This window comes from Leptopilina heterotoma, unplaced genomic scaffold (assembly GCF_015476425.1).
Source record: "Leptopilina heterotoma isolate Lh14 unplaced genomic scaffold, ASM1547642v1 Lhet_218, whole genome shotgun sequence".
Classification (NCBI taxonomy): Eukaryota; Metazoa; Arthropoda; class Insecta; order Hymenoptera; family Figitidae; genus Leptopilina; species Leptopilina heterotoma.
Window position 1 is genome coordinate 1,193,170 of NW_025110935.1, and position 25,668 is coordinate 1,218,837.

At 22.7% G+C, this 25,668-nt stretch overlaps 1 protein-coding gene and 1 non-coding gene across 2 annotated transcripts in view; one reads left to right on the forward strand and one right to left on the reverse strand.

Annotated features, from left to right (window-relative positions):
- Positions 1–25,668, reverse strand: part of LOC122501916 — a 173,386-nt gene that overhangs the window by 126,198 nt on the left and 21,520 nt on the right. The window lies entirely within an intron of this gene.
- On the forward strand, positions 15,833–15,904 carry Trnaa-ugc. Its single transcript has one exon. It is a non-coding gene; the product is annotated as a tRNA-Ala (tRNA).

The following is a 25,668-nucleotide window of genomic DNA, read 5'->3' on the forward strand; positions in this document are numbered from 1 at the left end:
AAAATATTTTCTGTCAAACATACGTGAGTATAATAAAAAGAAATGTATTTCATTCCCTTATCCGGGGGGGCATAACGAAACGAAAACTTATGTTTCCGAATCCACCTGGCCTTTAATTTCGAATCTACCTGCAGGGGCGTTCAAAAGAAGTCAAGTCAGTCATCAATGGTAGGCGCAGGTGTATTAGTTTTACAATGCCTTATCATTTTTTTCCCTTCTACTTTTTTTTCTTCTTCGGTAGATGTAGATACTGATACAGAATATATAGATGTACTGATGCAGTATATTGATACTGACATACTAGATAGATTCTGTAGAGGAACTAGAAGAGAAACTATTTACTTTATTAAAAAGGTTAAAATTATTTCATTCAGGCTTCGCACTCGATAATTAATTTTAAAAAAGTAGAAAAAAGTTGCTTTCAAACTAAAAAAAGTAGTAAAAAAGTAGCTATCGAAAAATTAAACTTGACGACCAAAGAAACTCGTTTAAGACACTTTACAAAACTGACAAAAATTCCATTCTATATCTTATTTTCCTGACTTTTTCCTAATTTTCATCAAAAATATTCACTTCTTTCTTATCCTGCAAATAAATTAAATTCCTGCAACGAATTTTATTATTCATGAAAGAATTTAAATATTTATAAAAATAATTTAATTCTTGCGAAGAAATTTATAAAGATTTTTAAATAATTGATTTGTTTCGACTTATCTTATGCAAATTTTAATTTAATAAAGTGAATTCCTGAGAAATTTTTATTATTCATGAAAAAAATTGAATTCTTATGAAGATTTTTCCAAAAAAATTTTTAAATAATTAAACTGTTTGGAAATTTTGCGAAAATAGTAGATATTGAAAGTCACTGAAATGCGAAAAGTTTTTAAAAATAATTAAATTTTACAAAAAATTCTATAAAAATTTTTGAGAATAATTGAGGGTTTGCGTGACATTTTATTAAATTTTTTTTAAAATAATTGAATTCCTAAAAAGCATTTTATTATTTGTGACAATAAGAAAATTGAATTTTTGCAAACGATTTTATTAGAATTTTTTTAAATAATTGAATTTCGCAAAGAATTTTATTAAAATGCCTCAAAATAATTAAATTTTCGGGAATAATTTTGTTATTTATCGACATAATTGAATTCTTGAGAAGAATTTTATCTAAAAGAATTATTAAAATTTTAAGAATTATATCAAAAAAATGTAATTTTTCTAAAGAATTTTAAAAAACAATTTTAAAATAATTGATTTCTTCCAGGAATTTAAATTAAATTTTTTAAAATAATTACATTTTTTGAGCAATATTCCCGTAAAATTGTATTAAAAACAATTGAAATCCTCTGATGAATTTTATTATATATAAAAATAATTGAATAGTTGCAAAGAATTTTATTGCAAAAAATTTTATTAAAATGTTGAAAAAGAATTGAATTTCTGTAAAAAAAATTTGTTATTTTTAAAATTAATTTAATAGTTTTAAAGAATTGAATTAAAATTTTCAAAAATAATTGAATTCCTGAGAAGAAATTTATTATTTATGAAAATAATCAAATTATTGCGAAAGATATTATTAAAATCTTTAAAAATAATTGCATTTTTGTGAAAAATTTTGTTATTTTTGAAAATAATTGAATTCTTGGGAGGTATTTTCTTGAATTTTTGAAATAATTGAATTCTGGGGAAGAATTTTATTAAATTTTTGAAAATAATTGAATTCTGGAGAAGATTTTTATTATTTATGAAAATAATTGAATTCTTGGAAGGAATTTTATTGAATTTTTGAAAATAATTGATTTCTGGGTAAGAATTTTATTAAATTTTTGAAAATAATTGAATTCTGGAGAAGAATTTTATTATTTATGTAAATAATTGAATTCTGGAGAAGATTTTTATTATTTATGAAAATAATTGAATTCTGGAGAAGAATTTTATTATTTATAAAAATAATTGAATTCTTGGGAAGAATTTTATTGAATTTTTGAAAATAATTGATTTCTGGGTAAGAATTTTATTAAATTTTTGAAAATAATTGAATTCTGGAGAAGATTTTTATTATTTATGAAAATAATTGAATTCTGGAGAAGAATTTTATTATTTATAAAAATAATTGAATTCTTGGGAAGAATTTTATTGAATTTTTGAAAATAATTGATTTCTGGGTAAGAATTTTATTAAATTTTTGAAAATAATTGAATTCTGGAGAAGAATTTTATTATTTATGAAAATAATTGGATTCTTGGGAAGAAATTTATTAAATTTTTGAAAATAATTGAATTCTTGGGAAGAATTTTATTGAATTTTTGAAAATAATTGATTTCTGGGTAAGAATTTTATTAAATTTTTGAAAATAATTGAATTCTGGAGAAGATTTTTATTATTTATGAAAATAATTGAATTCTGGAGAAGAATTTTATTATTTATAAAAATAATTGAATTCTTGGGAAGAATTTTATTGAATTTTTGAAAATAATTGATTTCTGGGTAAGAATTTTATTAAATTTTTGAAAATAATTGAATTCTGGAGAAGAATTTTATTATTTATGAAAATAATTGGATTCTGGAGAAGAATTTTATTAAATTTTTGAAAATAATTGAATTCTGGAGAAAATTTTTATTATTTATGAAAATAATTGAATTCTGGAGAAGAATTTTATTATTTATGAAAATAATTGAATTCTGGAGAAGAATTTTATTATTTATGAAAATCAAATTAAATAAAAATTTTTTTTTTTTAAGTATTGCATTACTTTAAAAAATGTTATATTAGCGAAAGTAATTGAATTATTGTGAAGAATTGTATAAAAATTTTGTTAAATAATTAATTTTTGGAAATTTTTTTTGATAATGCTATTATAAATTAATTGAATTTCTGTGGAAATTTTATTATTTTTGAAAATAATTGAATTGTTTTAAAGAATTTGATTATAATTTTTAAGAATAGTTTTTTGATTTCTAGTATTAGCGATTTTAAAGTAGTGTGAATTCTCAAAAAAATAACAGAAATAATATTCTGGTAGCAAAAGGAAAAAAGGTGTGTGAAATTGGATAAAAATTAAACTAAACGGAAATTATTTAAATCAACTGCTGCTGAATGTCATAAAATATTAATAAGTATGTTGGTGTAAGAACAATGAAAATTGCCGCTACTAATGCACTCCTCGTCAATGGCAAGAAAATCTATAATGCACATGTAGTATAACATTAAGCAACATTTCATGAGCTGGTAAAAAATGCTCCGGACGCTGAGTTTAAGCTTATAGTGTTGAAAGTAACGGTCGTTCCGACAGCTGTAAGTCGTTGTGAAACTAACGCATAATATAGACTTTGCAATCAGAAGCAGAGAACACTTAATGTAAAAAAAAAGTTATCGATCAAGTTTCAGAAGTATCCTTTAGATGCTCTATTTTCCTTTAGGAAAAACAGACCACATGAACAATAAAAATAATAAAAATAATAATAAGATATGTTTGTTTCTCTTCTCTTCATTTTCAACAACAACAACTAAAAATCACTAAACATCTCAAACCTAAAATCATACATTGAAGCACAAACAAATTAAAAAAGTTGAGTTCGTAAAAAATTATCAACAACAACAACAACAACTAAAAATCACTAAACACCTTAAACCCAAAATCATACATTGAACCACAAACAAATTAAAAAAGTTGAGTTCGTAAAAAAATATCAACAACAACAACTAAAAATCACTAAACACCTCAAACCTAAAATCATACATTTAAGCACAAACAAATTAAAAAAGTTGAGCTCGTAAAAAATTATCAACAACAACAACAACTAAAAATCACTAAACATCTCAGACCTAAAATCATACATTTAAGCACAAACAAATTAAAAAAGTTGAGCTCGTAAAAAATTATTGCGATCGATATTTTTCTCTCGCATCGAAATATGAAAAGTTATTGCCCTCCACTCGAATTCCCCTTAATTTAGAATGGTATAATCAAGGCCGACTTGGAGCATTCACATTTCGCAAACTCTATTTGAGAAGATCTCTTCTTCCTCGACTTAATAACCACTTTTCATTTCAGATTCGACCCCCCAAGATGTGAATCGAAAATGCAAACGGAAGCACATCGTGACTTCGAAACGAATGATTGTACTCAACAGCGTGCCCGCTAGAGAGAGAAAGAGAGAGAGGCGAATATTCGTCCGACCCACAACGATAATGATTTCGAGGTCGATTTAGTGAATGGTAAAGGGTTATCAGTTCACAAAATCTGGAAAATAATTCCCCTTTGAAACAATGCCACCCGGACAATACCGCGAATGAAAAATTTGGACACGTCGATTACTATCGGAAACTTCTTTTCATTTCCATAATAGAAAATAGCAAACTAAAACTTATCTATAAATGAACCTTGTTTTTATTATACAAGTCGTATAAGGGAGATAGAAGCTAATTATTATAAATTAGGGGAATAAAAGGGGGAATAAAAGACAGAATAAAAAATTGCATAAAAAAATACATTTTCTTTTTTGCGAATAGAGAACGAAATGAAAAACAGTTGTTACGCCCCCCTTGGAAAGCTATTATTTTGAGATTCCGTAGAGATGATAGCAGGTATAAAGATTTCACTCAGGCTGACAGTGATACTGAGACTTCTCAACAATGGCGCATTACAGGAACCATGATTTTGTTAAACTCGATGAGAGGTAATCTACGGGACACAATGCGCGTGGGTTGGTCCATGAGCTTTTAAGGCAACCAATATTCTTTATGTATATATAAAGAGTGAGAGAGAAAAGGATATTGTTTATATGAACTTATGTGCAGTTTTGTTGATGCAGACGTATGAATTGAAACGCGCAGTGTTGCGATGAGGAAAACCTTGGGACCAACCGCAAATTCCACTAATATTACAACTTTGGGTCTCTCCTCATAATAAAAGATAAATGGCAACATACCACTTATGTACGGAGATGAACCTTGATGCATTTTTGGCATTTTTATACTTAATCCAATATAAGAACCGCGGAGTTGTTGTTGTTGTTGTTGTTGGAATTTAAAAAAAAAGTCCCTGAATCCGAAAAACATTTTTTCGCTTTATTCTTCTCTTTCCGAACAAGTCATGATGTATAGTTTTGTGTACAATTTTAAGTTTAATACAGCGTGGAAAAAGTAATCTTTCTTTTAGCAGACTCCTCTAATTTTAATGCTTCTTTTCCTATTATTTAAAAAAAATGCTATTGAATCAAAATGTTTGTGGTAATAAATAATCGCAATAAACGGCATATTCAATATCGTCAGATATTGAATATATGCCGTTTATTGCGACAAATATTTTTTAAATTAAAGTGTTTTAAATACTGTTTGTTTAATAACCAATAGTTTTTGTGGACACAACAGCGATTATTGCACAGATTTAAATTAATCTTTTATTATATAACTTTTATTCTTTATAATCTGTAATTGTTTATTGTTATAATATTAACAGAAAATGCTATAATATTAGGAAGTGCATTTTGTAAGTGTTATTAAATCTGTTATAAATTTAATAGCATGTGCTCTTTTTAGCAGTAGCATTATCTACACTGAAAAAAATTGATTTGATTCAAATAACCGATTACTTGACTATTATAAATTAAATATATAATTGAATCAAATAATATTTATTGGAGATAATTAAATGGTATTTGCTTTAAATACTGAAATTATTGGTTCAAATACAATATTTAATTGACTTAAATAAAAATTTTTTGATTCAAGGAAATATTTATTTAACAATAGACAAGTCAATTAGTTATTTGAATCGAGTAAATTTATTTTCAGTGTAATATAACCAGTCCGAGTTAAATAAGAGAACTGTTTGCTTAAAATTAAAAATTAAATTTTTTCATTAGTATAAAACATGAAGATGGAAAAGTGATAAAATCATTATTTCATATTAAAAAAATATTTTTACTGTAACTTCCTCAAAATTATTTTCATCATTTCAATTATTCAATTATTATTTTCAAGAATTTTTAACTAAAATTTTTCTTTTAATTAATTAATTTTCGAAAAAGTTCTCTGACAATTTTCAAATCCATTTGTTTAAATTTAAAATATTCAGTTTTACGAAATTTCATCGGTTAAGTATTCGTACATTCTTCAACAAAATATATATTAGAAAATAAAAACTTCAAATAATATAAAAAAAATCAATATTACACTTTTTAAATAAAAATTAATTTCAAAATTGAATTATTTATAAAAAATTCACGCTATACTGCTTTTAATATTCAAATTATTATCAAAAATTTTAACTAAAATTCATTTTAGAAATCAATTTTCATTAGAAAATTCTAATAGACGAATTTTAATAAAATTTTTTTAAATAATTACATTTTTCGAGAAATTTGATAAAAATAGTTTTAAAAATAATTGAAATTCTGCGATGCGTTTTATGATTTATGAAAATAATTGAATTCTTAAGAAGAATTTTAATATTTATAAAGATAATTGAAATTTCGACGAGAATTTCTAAAAAATCACTGAATACAATTGAAACTTTGCCCAAAATTTTATTAAAATCTTTGAAAATAATTGAATTTCGGAGAAGAATTTTATTATTTATAAAAATAATTGAAATTTTGACCAGAATTTAGAAAAATTTTTGAAAGTAAATGAATTTTGGACAAGAATATTAGTATTTATAAAAATAATTGAAATTTTTAAGAGAATTGTAAAAAAATTTTTTAAATAATTGAATTTCTGTAAAGAATTTTATTATACTTTTAAAAATAATTGAACTTCTGCAATAATTTGTAACTTCTCCAAAATTAAATTTTCTTTTTAGTGCTTGTAACTAAAATTTTTTTTGTAAGTTCATTATTTTTAATAATTTTTGAAAAAGTTTTTTGAGAATTTTCAAATTCATTTGTTTTTAACTGAAATTCATTTTTAAATCAATTTTTATTAGAAAATTCTACTAGAATTCAATTATTTAAATACAAAAATTAATAATTTATTGAATAATTCAATGTTTCATAAAATTGAATTCTCATAAAAAATTAAATTTAATTTTATCAACAAATTTTTAAATAATTGAATTTTTTCGATGAATTTTAATGAAATTTTTAAGAATAATTACATTTTTCGAGGAATTCGATTAAAAATTTTTGAAAATAATTGAATTTTGGAGAAGAATTTTATTATTTCTATAAAGATAATTGAAATTTTAACAAGAATTTTAAAAAATTTGTTAACATAATTATATTTTTGCGAAGAATTTTATTAACTTTTAAAAAATAATTTAATTTCTGCAATTACTTTTAATTTTTCTGAAATTCTTCAAATTATATCGTAAAATTTACAAATTTTTATAATTTTTGAAAATAAGTAAATTTTTATAAAAAAATGTATTGAAATTTTTGAAAATAATTGAATTTCTACTAAGAATTTTATCTAAGTTCTCAAAAATAATTGAATTTTTTTAGAAGAATTTTATTATTTATGAAAATAATTTAATTCCAGGAAAGATTTTTATTATTTATGAAAAGAATTTAATTCCAGTGAAGATTTTTAATATAAGAAAATAATTGAATTCTTGGTAAGAATTTTATTAAAACTTTGAAAATACATAGTTAAATTCCTTTGACGGAAAAAAAGTTTTATAAATTTTGAAAAATAATTTAAATTATAAAAAATTGAACTGAAATTTTTGAAAATAACTGAATTCTTGGGAAAAATTTTATTAAATCTTTAAAAACAGTTGAATTTTTTGATAAATTTTGAAAAATAATTGAAATTATAAAAAATTGAACTGAAATTTTTAAAAATAACTGAATTCTTGGGAAAAATTTTATTAAATCTTTAAAAACTGTTGAATTTTGGGAAAGAATTTTATTAAAATTTTTAAAACTAATTGAATTTTGAAGAAGAATTTTATTATTTCTATAAAGATAATTGAAATTTTGACGAGAATTTAAAAAAGTTGTTGAACATAATTAAATTTTTGGGAAGATTTTTTATTACTTTTAAAAATAATTGAATTTCTGCAACTACTTGTAATTGTTCTAAAATTATTCAAATTATATCCTGCAATTTACGAATTTTTGTAATTTTTTTGTCTGAATTATCAAAAATATGTTGCATTTCGAAAAAAAATGGTTTAAGAACCGAACTTAATTTTGCTCTTCAATATCTAATTCCAAAATACTTTTTTGTGGTTTCACGCTTTTCTAATCAGAATGCAAAATTTATTGACTAAATTCAGCAAAGGCCTCTGCTTTAAAATTGTTTGATCTTAAATTAAGATTTCCTTTGTGCCTTAAAATAAAACTTTCTTTTTATTGTGCTGAATTTCATTTTATTCACGATGCTTATCAGTATATTCCGTTTTACCGTTTCTTTAAAATTAAATTTAAATTCAATATACAGAAAAAATAAGGTACAAATGTATAATATTTACTATTTAATATTTATGAAGTAAAGTCTAAACTGTGTTTGAAATTAAGCTGCGCGAAATTTTACTTTTTTCGAAGTAAAGTTTTCTATACGTACACGGAGAAACTTTTAATACCAATAATTCTTAAAACTGGTGAGACATTTTAGTATGTTAGGTTAGATTCAAGGGAAAAACGACATAGGTTATAGAAATTGCTATTGAGACTATCAAAAACACTCATTCAGTATATATTTTACAGTTCTTCATAAGGAAACTAACGAAAATTAGTATGTTGTTTTAGAAAGAAAATAATAATTTTTGCAAAGTTGGGAAAGCCATGAATTAAAAAGAAACACAACAAATTAATTGTCTATAGATACTCATAGAGACGATAGTGATACTTGGATCTGATGGTAGATGGCATTAGTGTATGTCACTGTAACTGTAGGTAAATATATTTAACACGACGTAAGAAACCTAACCTATATTATTAACGCACACACGCACACGCAAGTAAAGACACGACGATTGGTCACGGAAACCGAAAGATCGCACGATTCGTTAGAAGTACACAGCTGAATCGTCCTTATATATTAAACGAGTGGAAAAATATGTGCCTTCGAGAGAGAGCATTTTTTAAAATAACTTACTAATCAAATTATGTAAATAAGTAAAAGTCGTGAAAAAAATTATGTTATATTGAGGAACAGTTCTTGAAATTAATTTGGCATGAGGAGACATTCACGTTTATTAATAAAAGGTTTTTTTCTTTCATACACGTGTGAATTTCAACTTCGAAAACATTAGGGTTAGTTCGCGACGTCAGGTGATGGACTCGGTGATGCTCGGGCGAAATCGGTTAAGTCCGCCCGCAGTCCTTCCAAAATTGGTATGCTACGTTAGAATGTCTGTTATATATTCTATCTATATGTGGAAAAAAGGTTAGAATTACCGTATTATTTCACAAACAAAAACTAGCATTTTATTCTTTTCTAAAGAAAAATAAGACTATTTCTAATGCAGATAGTAATTTTTGTACACCGAAGGTTGCTTAATATATAACGAACTTATCATATTTTCGTATTAATGTTGAAATTATTAGCACAACGCACGAAAAATCCTCACATTCTAACGTACTTTTAGAATAAACATAACCAAATATATTTAATATTATAAGAAAAAGTTTCTCCGTGTAGTGTTTTCTCCAAAGTATCAAATTTCTACAAAAGCGGATCAAAAATTGATACGAAAAATTTGGATTAATTTATGATTTTGATCCTTTTTTTTGCTGTATCAATTCGTTGCAATTTGATACTTTCCAATTAAATGCGTTTGCGGTTTGAGGAAAAATATATATCTTATTTTACGTCTTGTTTCGATTAAAGTTAAAAGTTACATTAGTACGAATATTGACTTTATTTCGGTTAAAAAACTGATTTTATCTTTTAATATATATATCTTGTTTTTAATTTAGGCCCAAAAAAGGAATTGACTTTATGGAAAACAGTTCGGAGTGGCAAAAAGTCGATCTGTTTAAATATATTGCTATCAAATCAAATCTGAATTATTAGGCCAACAATATATTAATAATTAGAATTAGAATTTCTTCTATTTTGTAAATAATCCGATTGTCTAAAATTTATTTCGGAAATAGTAAAATTTACTCCGGAAGTAGTTAAAATTATCAGAAATGTGCAGAAATTCTAAACAGTTCAGGTTTCTTGAAAAATTAAAAATAAATGATCCGCAACTACTATTATTAATAATTAATAAATAATTAAATCACTTTTTTCATTTAATAAAATAGCGAGAAAGTTTCCTTAATTAAGTAATTACTTGTTAATTCATAGTTAATGTTACTTACACATACACACACATCCTAGTCGTACAGGAAAGATAAATCAGATCAAAAATGCGAACTCACCTGAAACAGAAATAGAAAACTATGATTAGTATTTAGTATAATAAGTTTAATTATTTATATTTTATGCTGCTTATACTGTTTAATAAATAGTTTATAATGTGAGTTTAATTTAGTGTTTAATTATAATATTAACAATATAATTAGTCTTTAAGAGATTATCTCCATTTTTCCTGGGGGTATTTTTAGGAATTGTTTTGAAAATTAAAATTGTGTTGTTATTAACTAAAAAATTGTAAATTTTTTTATTTTAAATTAATTTATTTTATTTGATTAACATCTTTGATAATAATGAAATTTTTGAGAAGAATTGTAATAAAATATTTTTAAATAATTCAATTTTAAGTAAAATGTTTATTAAAATTTTTTAAAATATTTGAATTTTTTTGCGAAATTAAAAGAACAGTTTAAAAAAAGTAATAGAATTTTTATATTATAAAAATTTTTTTAAAAATGATTGAATTACTGCGAAAATAATTTTGTTATTTAGGAATTTATTGTTTAGGAAAATAATTGAATTCTTGGGAAGAATTTTATTGAATTTTTGAAATAATTGAATTCTAGGGAAGAATTTTATTAAATTTTTAAAAATAATTGAATTCTGGGGAAGAATTTTATTTCCGTCATTTTTAGGAATTGTTTTGCAAATTAAAATAAGGTTGTCATCAACTAAAGAAATCATAAATTTTTTGAGTATTTTTAGGGATTATTTTGAAAATTAAAATAGTGTTGTTATTAACTAAAGAAACTAAGAAAGCGTAAATTTTTTTGTTTTTTTTAGAGATTGTTTTGTAAATTAAAATAGATTTTAGATTAACTAAAGAAAGCGTAAATTAACAAAAGCACTTTAGCGATAATTGCAAATGAAAAGCAATTGAACAGTCGCTGCGTTTATTACAATATCAAAGCTCTTCAGGTCAAGAACATCGCGCAGGTGAAATTTAATTAAGACTCAAGAAAGTCAATAATTAAGTTTCATCCGCGCGACCTTGTTACCGCGGACTTCAATATAAAGAAGCTAATTGCCCTAAGTCAAGGATTCAGTTCGAAAACTCTACTCTGACATTGCAGGTTTAGTTTCCATAAAGTAAAAGTATAATTAATTCCTATATTAAACTCGCCATATCGTTGAAATTACCAACATCCTCTAAGTACATATTTTAAATCGCTAGTAAATCGCGCGCGTCTCATGTAGTGAAAAGCCATATTCTTTCTAAATCGATCACGTGAAAATTATTCCGCTTCTTGTGATTAAAACTCATCCCATCAATTTGAAATTTATATACCAATTTAAAACGTTTTACTGTTTTTTTTACTATTTTTTTAATTTAATAGTTCAACTTTCACATTTTGAATTTCTTTATACGTTCAAGCCTTGGACTGAATTTGGAATTGGAAAATAAAATTTTTGAAAATAATTCAATTCTTTCGAGAAATTTAATTAAAATTGAATTTCTTTAATTTTAAAGAAAAAAAGTAATATAATTAAAATTAAATTTCTTTTAATTAAATTGTATTGAGAGTAATTAAATTTCTGAAAAGAATTTTATTATTTACGAAAATATTTGAATTCTTGCGAAGAATTTTGAAAATAATTGAATTGCAGACAGAGAAATTTTATTAAAATTTTTAAAAATAATTGAGATGCTGATAGAAGTTTTATTAAAGTTTTTGAAAATAATTCAATTTTTAAGAAAAATATTAATAGAGATTTTTTTAATAATTGAATTTTTTGGGGAATTTTCTTAAAATTGTATTGAAAGTAATTGAATTCTTATGAAAAATGTTATTAAAATTTTTAAAATTAATTGAATTTCTCTTAAAATTGTATTGAAAGTAATTGAATTCTTATGAAAAATGTTATTAAAATTTTTAAAATTAATTGAATTTCTCTTAAAATTATATTAAACTTTAAAAAATTATTGAATTTCTAATAAGAATTTTAATGAAGTTGTGAAAAATAATTGAATTCTTTCCAGAATTCCAGAAATTTTATTAAAATTGAATTAAAAATAATTCAATTGCTGCGAAGAAGAATTTTGTTATTTTTGAGAATAATTGAATTCCTGGTAAAAATTTTATTGAAATTTTTGAAAATAATTGAATTCTTGGAAAGAATTTTATAAATTTTCGAACATAATTGAATTATTGGGAAGAATTTTATTAAATTTTCGAAAATAATTGAATTCGTGGGAAGACTTTTATTGAATTTTTGAAATAATTGAATTCTGGGGAAGAATTTTATTAAATTTTTAAAAATAATTGAATTCTTGAAAGAATTTAATTGAATTTCTGAAAATAATTAAATTCTGGGAAAGGATTTTATTGAATTTTTGCAATAATTGAATTCTGGGGAAGAATTTTATTAAATTTTTTAAAATAATTGAATTCTTGGGAAGAATTTTATTAAATTTTTTAAAAATAATTGAATTCTTAGGAAGAATTTCATTGAATTTTTTGAAATAATTGAATTCTGGAGAAGAATTTTATTATTTATGAAAATAATTGAATCTTGGAGAAGAATTTTATTAAATTTTTGAAAATAATTAAATTCTGGGGAGCAATTTTATTAAATTTTGGAAAATAATTGAATTCTGGAGAAGAATTTTATTATTTATGAAAATAATTGAATTCTGGAGAAGAATTTTATTTTTTATGAAAATAATTAAATTCTGGGGTAGATTTTTATTAAATTTTTAAAAATAATTGAATTCTGGGGAAGAATTTTATTAAATTTTTGAAAATAATTGAATTTTGCAGAAGAATTTTATTTTTTATGGAAATAATTGAATTCTGCAGAAGAATTTTAATATTTTTTTAAATAATTAAATTCTGTGGAAGAATTTTATTATTTTTGAAAATAATTGAATTCTGGAGAAGATTTTTATTATTTACGAGAATAATTTATATCTGGTAAAGAATTTCATTATTTATAAAAACAATAATTGAATTCTTATAAAAAATTGTATTAAAATTTTTTGAAAATAAGATTAATAATTTTTTTTATCAACAGCTAAATAGTTGTACAAGGTGAATAAAAAAGTGTCAAAAATTCCAAGACCTACACGTCTTTTGAAAAATGAATGTCATGTACACGACTTTCCATTTTATTCTGTGGTATATTAAATCTGTGCGGCATAAATATATATAAAGTATTTGAAATTTTTTTTTTGTTTTTCCCGATATACACTCTCTCAAAAAGAAAAGACCTTCGATTGACAATAATTCCGAAACGATCATGAAATCAGTTGAGCATTGAGAAATTCCACCACAATTCCCACAGTATAAAAACATTACGGTATATATTGAATCTCTCTCTTCTTCTTTAATTTTTATCCGCGATTCTCGTAAAATATTTCGCTCGTCCTTGATTCACCCCACGATTTCAGATTCCTTTGGAATTTTAATAGTGCAGATTTATATAAATGTTTTGTGGTTTCTGTGTGTGTGTGTGTGCTTTTTTTCGATTATATTTATAAAAATAAAAGCATATATATATAGAAATTGAATTTCAGTGTTTGGTTTTTGTCAATTATAAGCACGTAATCGAATCGTCCTCGCGTCATATAATACGATCAAATTGGGCGCATGTCCCACATGTATTTTCCCGGCCGCACCAATTCTATTTTCACGAATCATGTGGCACGCATATGAATCATTATATCCGTATTATTATATCATTTACCAAAACCACTGAAGAATTATATTTTCACATTTGACCGTTTTGCAAAGTGCGCACGTGTTATGTGGGAATTTACTTCTGGAATTACTTATGTGGTTTATACCCTTTTTTTCTCCACGAGAGAAATAAAATAATTCTGCTATTTAATGAGATTTTTGCGAATGTTTATTTCTAAAATTAATTATAACGGAGTATGGGTGAAAAAGCCATTTTTTCTCTGCTGGAAATAAAATTCTACTATTTGAGGAGATTTTTTGACCTTTAATATATTTAATACCTAATGATAAATTCCTTTTCTTTAATTAATTATAAGGTATTATTTCTTCTTCAAATTAAAAATTTATTACAATAATATTTATTAATTTCAACATTACGTTACTTATAAAAATAAATTAACTTCCAAACAGTGAAATTTATTTTTTCAATTTTTTTTAATTAATTACTAATTAATTTATTATGTCAATCAGTAATTTATGGAAATATTTTTAATAAAACGCATATATTTCATTCAGTTTCATCGTTAAAAACTTGTGAATCATACTGAATTTTACTATATTTGCAGGAAAAAATCGTTTACATATTTAACAACCCTATATTTTTTGCATTTTTGTAGCTTCACTTCACTTGAACTTTATTTTACTCGCACTCATATATACTTAAAGAGTATGTATTATGAAAAAATAAAATTCTACTCTTAAAATAAAAAAAAATAAAAAAATATAAAAAATAAAAAAAAATAAATAAAATTTATTTATTTATTTATTTTAATTTTTAACGGGCTTGAAGCCCTTTCGTACATTGTACTTAGCAAAGTATTTAACAAATTATAATAACAAAGTAACAACAATTATATTGGAACAATTATATTAAATAAATAATAAAATAAAAAAATATAAAAAATCTTATATATACATATTTAGAAACATTTCTTAAATTAACAAAATTATTTACTAACAAAAACCGCAAAATGTTAAAAAACGAATAAATAATTAAAAAAAAAATTCAATACCTAATACATAACATTTGAAATTTAATTAATTAATTAATTTAGTTAAATAATGATAGTTACATAATATATTAACAAAATTATTTTCGAACAAAAACCGCAAAATTTTAAGAAACGAAGAAATAATTAAAAAAAGAAAAAAATGTATTAGGTACCTAATACATAACATTTGACATTAAATTAATTAATTAAGTTAAATAATAATAGTTAAATAATATATTAACAAAATTATTTACGAACAAAAACCGCAAAATTTTAAGAAACGAATAAATAATTAAAAAAAGAAAAAATTCAATACCTAATACATAACATTTAAAATTAAATTAATTAATTTAGTTAAATAATAATAGTATAATATAATAATAATAATAATAATAATAATAATAATTAATAATGATAAAAATAAGATAATAATAATAAAATTAATAAAATTACCCTAATTAAATCAACTAAAATTAATTAAAAATAAAAAAATTGAAAAAGCAATAATTAAAAGAAATTCAAAGTTAATCCGAAATCTTTCCCAATGAGGAGAAAGCTTAAATATTTTTATTATTAGAAATTAATATTAATATTACATTTATTAATTTTTTTTCATCATAAATATATATTTAATTTCTAATTAAAATTATTAATTGAAAATTTAAAAAAATAAATGACAGCAATTGTAAAGCAATCTTTCCGTAATATATAAAATTGTTTGTGGTAATTTACAGTTTCTTTACAAAATTAATGTTGAAAATGAAGGAAAAAGTAAAAATTATTGAAAAAAGTGAAAAATTATTACATGTCGGATGGCCTAGTAAATTTTTCAACTCCTCTTCAACGGGGATGTAGCTCAGTGGTAGAGCGTTCGCTTTGCATGTGAAAGGCCCCGGGTTCGATCCCCGGCATCTCCAATTTTTTTTTAATTTTCACAAAATTTTTTCATTGTCCCAATACATTATTTTTTCAATAATAAATTAATAATTATTTTTTTTTCAATTTCTTTACATTATTATCTTTTAATATCTTCATAAAAAAAATACTTTTTTCTTCTTCTGTTAATTGAAAAATATTAAAAATAACTAAAATTAATCTCAAAGTTTTAATCAAAACATTATTTATTCATAAATAATTCAAAATATTTATTCAAAAAATTACAATAACAAAAAGAAGTAATAAATATGATAATAAATATAATATTTATTATTAATAATAATTAATATTTATTACAGTATTTTATTTTTTTTTGTATAATGAAAGGCTATTTTTAAATGTTATATAGTATTTATCCTTTATGACAGAAACTAATTAAAAAATGTTTTAACGAAAAGGAAATAATAAAAATCAAAAATAATAATAGAAAGGAAAAATAAAAACAATAATAAAAAATAATTAAAATAGAAATAAGAGACCGTGTACAAATTACATATAAGGTTTTAAGGAATGAAGGGGGGGGGGGGGGGAGTCTAGTTATTTCTCACGAACAGCTGAAAAAATAAATGAAGGCTATTTTACATGGGGAAGGGGGTTTAAAATTTTCGAAAAATTCCTTACGTACTTTGTGTAAGGTCCTTAAAAAGAAAAAATAATAAAATTAATAATAACAATAAAAATAAGTAACAATAATAAGTAATAAAAATAATAACAATTAAGTTTTTTGATATATTATAGACCTTTATATAATAGTTGGCGTTTTTTGTTGTGGCCTTTGGACCAAAGGCAAAAAAAAAATTTTTTAAATTAAAAAAAAAAATTTTTTTTTAAATAATAAATAAAAGATTAAAAAATTATTAATTAAAATGTAATAAAAATAATAAAAATAATAAAAATAATAAAAATAAATAACAATATTAATATGTCTTGATAAATAATAAAAAGATTTATTTTATTGCATAATAAGTCAAGTATACTTTAATTCTATTTATTAACTTAATAATTATAAAAATTCTCAAGAAATACTCCGAAACCACCATTTTATTTATTAATTATCATTTATTTTTACGATCATTAATTTTAGAAAAAATTTTTTCTGTGATCTATTAATATACTTCTAAAAGTATATATACATAGAAGTAATTAACCTATTCTGGGAATTCATCAATAAAAATATTTATAAATTCAAATATACACTCTTGGAAAAATGCGCTTCAGCGTTATAATTTGAAAAAGGAAAAAATGATTTAATAACAAAAATTGGTTATCCCATATAGTAATATATGTAATTCTTTACAGTTATAACAATTCAAAAACAAAAGATTGAATCCACTTCATCCGACTTGATCCTCTCTTTTAAAATTGATGTATAGCTTGCAATGAGGTTAATAACATTTTGATACCTACAGACAAAAATCATTCGTTATCCTTTTAGATTGTACCAAAGCAAGTGACTCCTCAAATTTTGATTTATGAGCTCCGTTTCCTGCCAGGCTACAATTTACAATAATTTCGAAAATTGAATTCATATTAGCAAGTCTAAAACACGTTTTCGAGTTTTTTTCATACACACTACTATATTGTTGGGCATTTTACAAGTTTCACAAGTGCGTATATATATAGAGAGAGATTTTGGAATGAAGAGAAAAGATAAATGAATAAAAATACCAAATAATAAAAAAAAAAAAAAAAAAAATGAAGAAGAAGAAGGAGAAGAAGAAAAGAGCGCGCAAAGAGTTTCCGCTTAGAGGAAAGTAGGGATCTCGAAATTCTCGAGTCATTATATCCGCTAATAAATGTAGTATATCGCGGTGATTATCCTCCTAAGTATAGGTTGCTCTTGTATCGGTTGGCCATTGGCGATGACTGCACGTCAATGGCATGCACTGCCATAATTTATATCGTCGACTGTACCTCAACAAGAAGTACAAGAGAGTCTGACCAACGCAAATAAATCATAAATTCAACTCGAAGAGAGCACACGCGCATTCTCCAAACAGTGCGGAGAGTAAAAGGGTTAAGGAGTAAAGTTTACATTTTTTTAAACTCCCATTAGTATGAATTTTTTCTCTTTCCTTGGCAAATATTTAACACTCAGTGCAGTGCGGCAAATTCTTAAGCTGCTACCTGCTTTTGCGTTTAGAGAATAAACGAAAAGCGAAAAGGAATTCAAAGTGTGCTTCAAAATTCTGATAATCATCAAAATTTTGAGCTTTTTTTTTATTCTCATCTTTAATTAAAATAAATTTTTTAATTTCTGTTTAAATTCGATTTACTCGATTTCGTTTTTCGGATCACGCGACCAATGTGGGTCTGACCCAGTTGTTTAAATTCGATAGAAAACAAAATTTGATAATAATATAATAATACTATCAATTACAATTGATGGTATGATAGAATCATATCATTTTCTAAATATTATAAAATAGTTAAAAATCGAAATATTAATAATATAAAATAAACATAATATTTTATTTAACTTTCAAAATAATTATATCGACAAAAAAATGTTGACAAAATACATTTATTTTCAAATATTCTTAATTGTAAAATTATTCAAAAAAATTAATTGCTTTTTTACTCTAACTTCTTCTATAAAATTATTTTTAATAATTTTTGGGAAAAATTCCTTGATAATTCAATTACTTATTCAATGAAAAAAAGTTCATCTAAATTATTATTTTTGAAAACCACCAATTTCATGAAATTTGAACAATTTGAAAAATTTTCAATTAACTGTTTTAAAAAATTCAAGTAATTTAAAAAAAATGTTAAAAAATATTTTTTCGAAAAACTAACTTTTTTAGAATTTTTAATTGAAATTTATTAAAATTCAAATTTTCTAAGAACTTTAATTCTAAACCTTTTGAAATTTTTATATTACTTTTTGTAATTTTTCCAAACTTTTTAAAAATTTTGAATCTGAAATAATTTAATTCTTGAATAGAATTTTATTAAAATCTTTGAAAATTTTAATGAAAGTAATAATTGAATTGTTACATAAAAAATGTTATCAAATGCTTTGGAATTATTTGAATTTCAGTTAAAAATTTCTATTAAAATTTTTTAAATAATTGAAAAACTAAAAAGAATTTTAATACAATTTGGAAAAACAATTGAATTCTTTATAGAAATTTTATAAAAATGTTTATTAAAATAATTCAAATTGCTGCGAGAAGAATTTTATTATTTGTGAAAATAATTGAATTCTTGGGAAGAAATTTATTAAATTTTTGAAAATAATTGAATTCTTGGGAAGAAATTTATTAAATTTTTGAAAATAATTGAATTCTTGGGAAGAAATTTATTAAATTTTTGAAAATAATTGAATTCTTGGGAAGAATTTTATTATTTTTGAAATTAATTGAATTCTTGGGAAGAAATTTATTAAATTTTTGAAAATAATTTAATTTTGGGAAGCAATTTTATTAAATTTTAGAAAATAGTTCAATTTTGGGGAAGAATTTTATCATTTATGAAAATAATTGAATTTTTGGAAAGAAATTTATTAAATTTTTGAAAATAATTGAATTCTAGATAAAATTTTTTTTTTTTTTTAATAATTGAATTCTGCTGGAGAAGAATTTTATTATATATGAAAATAATTTAATTCTCAGGAAAAATTTTATTGAATTTTCGAAATAATCGAATTCTCGGGAAGAATTTTTTTGAATTTTTGAAATAATTGAAAATTGGTGAAGAATTTCATTAAATTTTTGAAATTTCATTAATATTTTTGAAAATAATTGAACTCTGGGGAAGAAATGTATTAAATTTTCGAAAATAATTGAATACTTTGGATAAATTTTATTGAAATTTTTGTAAGTAGGTATTTCAATTCTTTTGAGGGATAAAAAAGTTTAAATGTATTGAAAATAATTTAATTTTTATAAAGAATTTTATAAAAATTTTTGAAAATAATTGAAAATTACTCTGAAGAATTTTATTATTTCTTAAAATAATTGAATTTATTCATCTAAAGAATTTTATTATTTATGAAAATAATTGAATTCTTGTAAAGAATTTTATATCAAATTTTTGAAAATAATTGAAAATTACTTTGAAGAATTTTATTATTTCTAAAAATAGTTGAATTCATCTAAAGAATTTTATTATTTATGAAAATAATTGAATTTTTTAACAATAATTGAAGAATTGTTATAAAATTTTTTAAAATACCTAAACTGTTAAGAATTTTATATATAAATTCTTGATAATAATTGAAGTTTCGAGAAGATTTCAATATATTTTCGTAGTTATGTGAGAGAATAATTTTTTTAAAGTTTTGAGGGTTCAAATGAACGAGCATTTTTTTTTATTTAAACATTTTTAAAAATTACCATCGGATTACATTCAGAATAAAATAATTCCAAAATTTACAGAAAGGGATTTATTTTCTGAATTAACAAAAAAATATTTTCTAACAAAATTCAAATTTTAACGAAATATCAAAAGTTGAAAATCATATTTAATTTCAGTTTAAAAATTCTAAATCTTTATTATGAAATTGAACGCAAGTTTCAATGCAGTTGAGAATTATTAATTTACTCTACTCTTTTATACTGTAATAAAACAATTAAATTCTCTGTGGTATACTTTTGTTTACAACTGAGAATTTCTTCTATTAAAATTTCACTTTTTAACCCACATTTTGTCCTTAAATTGAAAAATACTTTTATAAAAATTGTTTTCTTGCATTCTGTACAATAAAAGTAACTTTAACATCCTTTTAAATATTCCTTCCGGCTTCGAAAACATGGAACAAGAATACGTTTCATTTAATATTGTCAGGTAAATTATTCCAATTATTATTCTTCTATATAATGACTTTCGCCATAAAATGTGTTTTCTATATAAAAAAAAAATTTTGTCATGTACAATAAAAAGACCTTTTTTTTATAACGTGGGAACAAGTGACAAAAGGACAAAAGATATATGAACCATTATTTCTCGAAAAAAAAGTCAGTGTATGTGTGAGTGAGTACGTTCGCAGCACTGAAAATCACGCGTTTCCAGGAAGAAAATTATTAAGTTCTTATATATAGCCATATTACAAAATGTGCATATAACTTCTTTGCATTTCCATTAAAATCGTCTCACTCTCTCAAAAAATCAAAATGAGATTTTTCAGATTATTATTAATTTTCATCATAACTTTTACTTTGCTACAGAAACATCAAACATAAATGATTTTAACCTCTAAAAATGAAGACAAAGTTTAAACATGTTTATCATATATACAAAACTGAGGTCTAAAGTTTTTTTAAAATTCATAATAGAAAAAACATTTTTCTCTCTGGCATTAATTTTAAAAAGTGTTTAAAAGTTTAAAAAAAACCATGAGAATTTATAAATTCTTACAATTTTTTTTAAAACTCTTAAACACTTTTTTTTTCTTTAAACTTTCTTAAACTAATAGTTTTCTTATAGAATATCTAGCTTTGGAGATGAAATTATTTTAAGTGTCGCATAACTTCAGTTGGCTAAAATTGTTTAATTTTTTTACATGATAAGTAAATGCTAAAGGTTAATGATTAATGGTAAATGGTTAATCGTTTTTCACTACAATTTATTCTGGTCAACACCAAAATACATCTTTTAAAGTAAATGGTTAATAATTATTATTTGAGAGTAGATTTTGTAAAATTAATCAAGACCTCAAAAATGTCAAAAATGGGTGGTCACCTTGGGGCCCCTTATAGTAAAAGTTAGTTGACATTTTCTTTACTTAGTAAACTATAATTGCAGCAGCTTTTATTAAAAATGATTCATGTTTTTTGATGCTAATATGCATATGACACATCAGCATATTTATTAAATTGAATTTAAAAAAGTGACCGCTCACGAAAATAAGAGCATCAGACAGACTAATTAGTCTGAAAGTTTTTTTTTTTTTTGAAAAATGCGTCTGGAACTTTATATATTATCGTTATTTGTATAATATCCATTTTGCGTCAGTATAATTGACAATCGATTCTGCATGTATGTATATAAAGGTACATGCGAATGTTCGCGGAAAATGATGAACATTATATCAGTATTCATCGGTCACGAACATATATGTCGATGCATTCAAGAAGAATTATAAATAAGTTAACCTGCAGGGTATACACGCAATCGTCGATACACTGAAATAGAATATATTTTCGATAGCGGATGCAGATTAATGTTATTTATTATATTTAACATTTTCTAAAATCTTTAATAAATATATTTAAATTATGCGAGGATTTATGACTTTTGAGAATAAGAGAAAGAGCGCGAATGGAAGACACTACATAAGGGTTGCTTCCTTAATTATAAGGATATGCTTATAATCCATAACGGTTCTTATACCTCCTACTCGTCCGCAATGGTATTATAAACACTATTTTCTATAAATATTAAATTTCCCTTAACCCTCAAGGTGTTCTAGTTGGATTCATTTCTTCAAACCCGGAGGATCTTTCAGCATTTATTATCGAAAATTTCTTCCGAAACAATTTTTACTTTTTCTTCTAAACTTTACTTCGAAATTAGTAAACCTAGTCTTAGCCCTGTATAAAAATCCCCTCTTTTCGGTTTAAATAATTTCATTTCCGCTACCACTCAATCATAATAAAAAGCGAGAAAGAGGCCCATTTTTCCGGAAAAATAAAAGTCATAAAAATTGAAATGAAAAATGAAGTCCAGAAAAGGAAATACGTTATTCTCTTTCAATATATGAATATACATAAACATCTGCCTGGAAATTTTTTCTGAGATTCAGGAGTACAGCCTGCTTCCTTATTTTAACGCACTCGAGTCTAATCTACTATATGAACGACGACGACGACGAGGTCATCGGAAGTTATTTTCATTTGAAATATAAAGTTCCTCTCGCACGCTTTCTGTTAAACATCAGACTCGGTATGGAAATTGTGTTACGTGTTTTTTTATACTTAAACCTTCATAAATTATAACGACACCCCTGCAAAGAGAGATACACATACCTACTCAGCATTATTTTTGTCCCTATCCTAAAATAGTTTTTTTTCCAACTTTCCAGCTCGTTGACTTCTATATATACTTATCGCATGTTGTGCATATATTACTTGTATGTAATCAAATAGAATATAAATACTATAGATAACGGCTTTTTTCCACTATTTTTTCGGTGTTCAACTTTTGGAAAATTATAGGGTATTATTTTAACACCAAAAATGAATTAAATCTTATGAAACGAAAGTGCTTCTGATATCCAGGCTTTGCATTAATTTATTAAAACTTACTATTTAGTACCTATACTTTTTTTACAGTATGGTACTATTTGGGTACTTTTTTTAGATTTCAGCCACTAAAAGCAACTATTAGTATTTTTTAGAATTTCCACTAATTTAAATTCGCTAATACTAGAAATCAAAAAACTATTCTTAAAAATTGTAATGAAATTCTTTAAAACGATTCAATTCAAATTTTTATATTTACAAAAAATATTCGAAAGTAATTTTCAATATCTATAGTATTTTCATTAAATTTCGCAAAAGAATTGAATGATTTAAAAGTAAAATTGTATAAAATTCATCCAAAATTCAATTACTTTTATAAATAATAAAATTTTCACATGCAGGAATTCAATTAATTTAGAATCGCATTTTCAAACAAATTTCGAAAAAAATGAAACAAATTTCGAAATTTAACAAAATTCTTATAATATTCTTCACAATAATTCAATTATACTTTGGCTAATAATAACATTTTTCATGGAAATTCAATTTTTTAAATAAATTTTTGATAAAATTCTAAGCAAGAATTCAATTATTTTCGTAAAAAATTAAATTCATCGAAGAATTTCAATTATTTTCAATACTATTCTAAATTAATTAATCGAAAAAATCAATTATTTTCACAAATAAAGTTTTCCACAATAATTCAATTATTTAAAATAAAATTTTCATAATATTTATTATATTTCGAAAAAATTAATTATTTAAAACAATGTTTATAAAAAATTCTTATAAAGAATTCAATTATTTTCAAAAATAACAAAATTTTTCACAGAAATTCAATTCCTTTTTTCAACATTTTAATAGAATTTTTCGTAATAATTCAATTATTTTCATAAATAATCAAATTCATCGCAGGATTTCAATTATTTTCAATAACAGGAATTTTTCGAAAAATGTAATGATTTTTAAAAATTTAATTTAAATACAATTCTTCACAATAATTTAATTACTTTTAATAATTTGATAACATTTTTCATAGAAATTCAATAATTTAAACAAATTTTTGATAAAATTATAAGCAAGAATTTCAATTATTTTCATAAATATAATAAAACTCATCGAAGAATTTCAATTATTTTTAATACTATTTTAAATTAATTAATCGAAAAATTCAATTATTTTCACAAATAAAGTTTTCGACGAGAATTCAATTATTTAAAACTAGCAACAATTCGCGCGCTATAGCGCGCGGCTAACTTTTTGCTTCGTTTTTTTTAATAAAATTAGCAATTTTAAAAATAATAGAATTTAACAATTTTAAATTCAAATTTTTGTAAGAATTTCAATTATTTTTATTACTATTTTAAATTTTTAAATTAATTAATCGAAAAATTCAATTATTTTTACAAATAAAGTTTTTAAAAATTTTAAATTAAAAAAAAACACTAAAAATAAAAAAAAAACATTTAATTTTTAAAACACTAAAATAATTCAATTTTAAAGAAATTGCAAATAATTTATTACAGAAATTCAATTATTTTTAAAATTAATAAAATTCTTCTCATAAAATTCAATTATGTTTAAAATTAAAAAAAAATTCTCGTCAAAATTCCAATTATCTTTGTAAATAACAAAATTATTCCCCAAAGTCCAATTATTTTTAAAAATGACAATAAAATTCTTGTCCTAATTTCAATTATTTTCAATATCTACTATTGAAATAAAATTTTCCGAGAAAAATACAATTATTTAAAAAAAAAATTAATAAAATCGTACACAAACATTTAATTATTGCTAAAAATCATAAAAATTACACAGAAATTCAATTTTTTATAAATTTCTTGGCAATAATTCAATTATTTTCAGGAAATTTTTAATTATTATAAATTATTAGAAAACATAAAGAAATCGATCACTCCGAGTCTTCGACTCGGAGCAATCAATTTCTTCATGTTTTATAGCAAAATACTTTTATAAGTTGTTTAATTTCAAAAAGGTTAGAATTTGGAATTTTTTAATGTCTTAATTCGTGTGGAAAAATAATAATAATTAAATAGTTATTTAAAAGGAAATTATTGATGTTTTTGAATAATTTTACAATTAAAGAAATTCGTAAAAATGTAACGGGGAACATTTTTTTTGAGTAACATTTTTTCCCTTATTTTCTAAAAATTCAAAAATTTTCATTTTCAATGAAAATTTGTAATTGAAAAATAGAATTTATAAACATTTTTTTCGTTTATTTAAAAAAAAAAAACTTTGAATTTTATTAAAACAATTGTAATATTAAAACATTGAAAATAATGTAAATTATTCCCTTATGAAAATTGAAAATTTTCTACAAAAATATTAAGAAACGGGAATATATAATGTTTTTTTTTTCCTAAAAATAAAAGAATGAGTTTGTGAACAATATTGTTATTGAGAAATAAAAATTATGCATAAAATGGTTATTTTATTAAGAAATATCTTAATCATAATTTTTTAACAAATTTTCTATTTTTCATAAATAAAGTAGAGAAATTTGCATAATTCAGATCAGTCAAAGGAAATTTGTT